The sequence below is a fragment of the Hylobates moloch genome, unplaced genomic scaffold (assembly GCF_009828535.3).
Source record: "Hylobates moloch isolate HMO894 unplaced genomic scaffold, HMol_V3 SCAFFOLD_1, whole genome shotgun sequence".
NCBI lineage: Eukaryota > Metazoa > Chordata > Mammalia > Primates > Hylobatidae > Hylobates > Hylobates moloch.
In genome coordinates this window covers 97012979-97018299 of record NW_026652276.1, presented here as the reverse complement: position 1 = coordinate 97018299, position 5321 = coordinate 97012979, and positions in this window count along the sequence as shown.

Genomic DNA, 5321 nt, shown 5'->3' with positions numbered 1-5321 from the left:
CAAAACATTAGCCAGGCATGGTGGCGGGCGCCTGTGATCCCAGCTACTCGGGAGGCTGAGGCAGGAGAGTCTCTGGAAACTGGGAGGTGGAGATTGCAGTGAGCCCTCAAGGTTGTGCCACTGCACTCCAGCCTGGGAGACAGAGCAAGATTCCGTCTCAAAACAAAAAAAAAGTTATGTTTGGCTGGGCATGGTGGGTCATGCCTGTAGTCCCAACACTTTGGGAGGCTGGGGTGAGCGCATCCTTTGAGCCCAGGAGTTTGAGACCAGCCTTGGTAACATAGCAAGACCCCATCTCTACAAAGAGTACAAAAATTAGCTGGGCGTGGTGGCATGAGCCTGCAGTTCCAGCTACTCGGGAGGCTAAGGCAGTAGGATCACTTGAGCCCAAGAGGTGGAGGCTGCAGTGAGCCGTGATCCTGCCACTGCACTCCAGCCTGGGCAACGGAGTGATTTCATTGTCTCAAAACAAACAATCAAAAAAGTTATGTCCCAACAAAACCATAGACATGAATACTCACAGCAATTTATTCATAATAACCAAAAACAGGAAACAACCAGGGTGTCCTATAATAAGTAAAAAATTAAACTGGTACATCCATACCATGGAATACTCAACAATAAAAATACGAACAAACAATATGAGCATCAGTTTGGACGCATCTCAAGGGCATTACATTGAGCGATAAAAGCCAATCTCAAAAGATCACATACTATAGGAGTTCATTTATGTAACATTTTCTTTTTTCTTTTTTTTTTTTTTGAGATGGAGTCTCGCTCTGTCGCCCAGGCTAGAGTGCAGTGGCGTGATCTTGGCTCACTGCAACCTCCGCCTCCCAAGTTCACGCCATTCTCCTGCCTCAGCCTCCCGAGTAGCTGGGACTACAGGCGCCCGCCACCACGCCCGGCTAATTTTTTGTATTTTTTAGTAGAGATGGGGTTTCACCGGGTTAGCCAGGATGGTCTCGATTTCCTGACCTCGTGATCCACCTGCCTCGGCCTCCCAGAGTGCTGGGATTACAGGCGTAAGCCACTGCGCCCCGCCTTATGTAACATTTTCAAAATGACAACATTGTAAAGATGGAAAACAGATTAGTGATTGACAAGGGTTGGTATGTTCGTGGGGGAGGACAGTGGTGTGACTGCAGCAGGGAAGCAGGAGGCTCTCTGGCATTTGAGATCATGGAACAGATCTATATCATTTTTCAGGGAGTGGGAGACAGGGTCTCACTCTGTTGCCCAGGCTGGAGTGCAGTGGCACAATCATAGCTGACTGCAGCCTCGACCTCCCGGGCTCAAGTGATCCTCCCACCTCAGCCTCCCGAGTGAGTAGCTGGGAATACAGGAGCGAGCTACCACACCTAGCTAATTTTTTAAGTTTGTTGTTGTTGCTGTTGTAACGGCTGTTGCCCAGGCTGGTCTTGAACTCCTGGCCTCAAGTGATCCGCCCACTTCCACCTCCCAAAGTGCTGGGATTACAAGCATGAGTCATCGAGCCTGGCCCAGATCTGTATCCTGATTGCGGCAATGATCGCATGGATCTACCTGCGTGATACAATGACACAGAACCACATACACCCCTTATGCCAATGTCGAACTCCTGGTTTTGATATTTTACTACAGTTACATGAGATGTCACCTAGTGGGGAAACTGGGTGCACAGCAGGGGACAAGGGCATCCTGGGGCTCCTCCCCTGGCAGCTTCTACTCTGGGCCCCCATCGAGCTGGCCGAGACGCTGAGAGCTGCACCACAGCAGAGGCCCTTCCTTCCTATCTTTTCCTGACGTCCCATCTGGACTAGAAGTTTCCCCTATTATCCATCTCCCTCACCACTCAGCCCTGAATGAGCTCCCCCACTTCTAACTGCCTCCTAGAGGCCCCAACTTCACAGGGGCTACCTGGGGTTGGGTGGCATTAACTGGGAAGGGCCACAAGGGAATAAAGATGATTGAACCTCAAAAACAAACAAAATGCAGTATTGCTTAAAAGAAAAGTAGAGCTGGGCACAGTAGCTCATGCCTGTAATCCCAGCACTTTGTGAGGCCGAGGTGGGTGGATCACTTGAGGTCAGGAGTTTGAGACCAGCTTGGCCAACATGGTGAAACCTCGCCTCTACTAAAATACAAAAAATCAGCTGGGTGTGGTGGCAAACGCCTGTAGTCCCAGCTACTTGGGAGGCTGAGGCAGGAGAATCACTTGAACCTAGGAGGCGGAGGTTGCAGTGAGCCAAGATTGCACCCCTGCACTCCAGCCTGGGGAACAGAGTGAGACTCCATCTCCAAAAAAAAAAAAAGAGAGAAGACACACACAAGGAAGTGTGTGACAATGGAGGCAGACATTGCAGCAATGCAGCTACCATCTACGGAATGCTCAGGATTGCCGGGAGCCACCAGAAGCTGGAAGAGAGGCCTAGAAGGATCCTCCACTTTTTTTTACTTTTTTTTTTTTTTTTTTTTTAAGGCAGAATCTCACTCTGTTGCCCGGACTGGAGTGCAGTGCTGCGATCATAGCTCACCGCAGCCTTCAACTGAGCTCATGCAATCCTCCCACCTCCAGCCTCCCGAGTAGCTGGGACCACAGGTGGGTGCCACCACATATGGCTAATTATTGTTTTTTGTTTGTTTGTTTGTTTTTTGAGACACAGTTTCGCTCTTGTCACCCAGGCTGGAGTGCAGTGGCACGGTCTTGGCTCACTCCAACCTCCGCCTCCTGAGTTCAAGCAATTCTCCTGCCTCAGCCTCCCGAGTAGCTGGGATTACAGGCATGCACCACCATGTCCAGCTATTTTTTTGTATTTTTAGTAGAGACCGTGTTTCACCACGTTACCCAGGCTGGTCTCGAAATCCTGGCCTCAAGCGATCCTCCTGCCTCAGCCTCCCACAGTGCTGGGATTACAGGCGTGAGCCACCACGCCTGGACAACTTCTGTTGCTTTTAAGACTCCAGTCTGCAGTCATTGTTACAGCAGCCCTAGGACCCTAATACTGTTTGATTCTGTCTCTTTGGTGGTCTTTGGTAAGTGGAGTCTTTTGCTAAGGATGCCCAGAGAAGACAGTCTCCACCACCCCGGAGCTGTGCACACGGCTGGCTCACAAAGAAAATGCATCCCAGATTGATTCCATCTGGGAAGTGAAGGATTGTCTTCTACAAAAGGAAACAGGAGACACACCCTCAAGCATGCAACATTTTGCTGTGTGTAAAAAAGGAGCTGGAAAACAAGCAAACAAAAATCCCATTCTGGCGCAGCCGCATAAATGCGCTGCCCAGGGCACAGTCTCCCCTTGGCGCCTGCCCGCTCATCAGAAGATGGCCAGTCAGCTGGCTGGAAGCTTAGTCACAGCCCTTTTAACCCCTCCACACTGCCGAGTTCTAAGGAGGGAAGAAATGAGACCTACTGGACCTTGGCAGGGAGGCACTCTGCCTAAGCAGGTGGGCAGGAGGGTCACAGGGAGAGAGTGATTTCATTTCTTTTTTCTTTCTTTCTTTTTTCTTTTTTTTTAAGACAGAATCTCGCTCTGTCACCCAGGCTGGAGTGCAGTGGCACAATTTTGGCTCACTGCAATCTCTGCCTCCTGGGTTCAAGTGATTCTCTTACCTCAGCCTCCTGAGTAGCTGGGTTTATAGGCGTGTGCCACCGCTCCATGCTAATTTTTGTATTTTTTGTAGAGATAGGGTTTCACCATGTTGACCAGGCTGGTCTCAAACTCCTGACCTCAAGTGATCTGCCCACCTCGGCCTCCCAAAGTGCTGGGATGACTCCCGAGTAGCTGGGATTACAGGCGTGAACCACCACGCCCGGCCTAATGTCTCGTTTTCCTTCCTTCCTTCCTTCCTTCCTTCCTTCCTTCCTTCCTTCCTTCCTTCCTCCCTCCCTCCCTCTTTTTCTTCCTTCCTTCCTTTCCTTCCTTCCTTCCCCTCCTTCCTTCCTTTCCCTCCTTCCTTCCTTCCTTATTTCTTTCTCTCTCTCCTTCCTTCCTTCTTTCCTTCCTTCCTTCCTTTCTTTCTCTCTTTCTTTCTCTCCTTCCTTCCTTATTTCTTTCTCTCTCTCCTTCCTTCCTTCTTTCCTTCCTCCCTCCCTCCCTTCTTCCCTTTTTTCTTCCTTCTTTCCTTCCTCCCTCCCTTCCTCTTTCTTTTCCTTCCTTCCTTTCTTTTCTTTCTCTCTTTCTTTCTCTCCTTCCTTCCTTCTTTCTCTCCTTCCTACCTTCCTTCCTTCCTCCCTCCCTCCCTTTTGCCCTTCCTTCCTTCCTTCCTTCTTTGACAGGGTTTCACTCTGTTGCCCAGGCTGGAGTGCAGTGGTACAATCATAGCTCACTGCAGCCTCCAACTCCTGAGCTCAAGCAATCCTCCCACCTCAGCCTCCTGAGTAGCTGGGACTACAGGCATGTGGCCCAAAATTTGGCTATTAGATTTTTTTTTTTTTTTTTTTTTGAGATAGAGTCTCGCTCTGTCTCCAGGCTGGAGTGCAGTGTCACGATCTCAGCTCACTGCAACCTCCACTCCTGGGTTCAAGTGATTCTCCTGCCTCGGCCTCTTGAGTAGCTGGGACTACAGGTGCGCACCACCACGCCCAGCTAATTTTTGTATTTTTAGTAGAGACGGGGTTTCACCGTGTTAGCCAGTTTGGTCTCAATCTCTTGACCTTGTGATCTACCTGCCTCGGCCTCCCAAAGTGCTGGGATTACAGATGTGAGCCACTGTGCCCGGCCTAAAAAAATTTTTGTGTAGAGATGGGGGTCTCACTATGTTGTCCAGGCTGGTCTTGAACTCCTGGGCTCCAGTGATTCCCCCACCTCAGTCTCCTGAGTAGCTGGGATTTTTTTTTCTTATTTTTTGTACAGTCAGGGTCTTGCTATGTTGCCCAGGTTGGTCTCCAACTCCTGGGCTCAAGCAATTCTCCCGCCTCAGCCTCCCAAGATGCTGGGATTACAGGTGTGCGCCACCGCACCCAGCTGAATGTCCTAATTCCTGAAAAGGCTTTCAGTTCTCTCGGCTTCTCCTGAATGGAGGCAGACTCTTCCAGATTCTCTCTCTTGTTGTTCACTATCCTGCATCATTTTCTCTCCTGGATTTAGGATAAGAAGTGTACTACTGGGGGCTGGGTGCTGTGGCTCACGCCTGTAATCCCAGGACTTTGGGAGGCCAAAGCAGGTGGATCACAAGCTCAGGAGATGGAGACCATCCTGGCTAATGCGGTGAAACCCCATCTCTACTAAAAATACAAAAAATTAGCCAGGTGTGGTGGCGGGCACCTGTAGTCCCAGCTACTCAGGAGGCCGAGGCAGGAGAATGGCGTAAACCCGGAAGGCAGAGCTTGCAGTGAA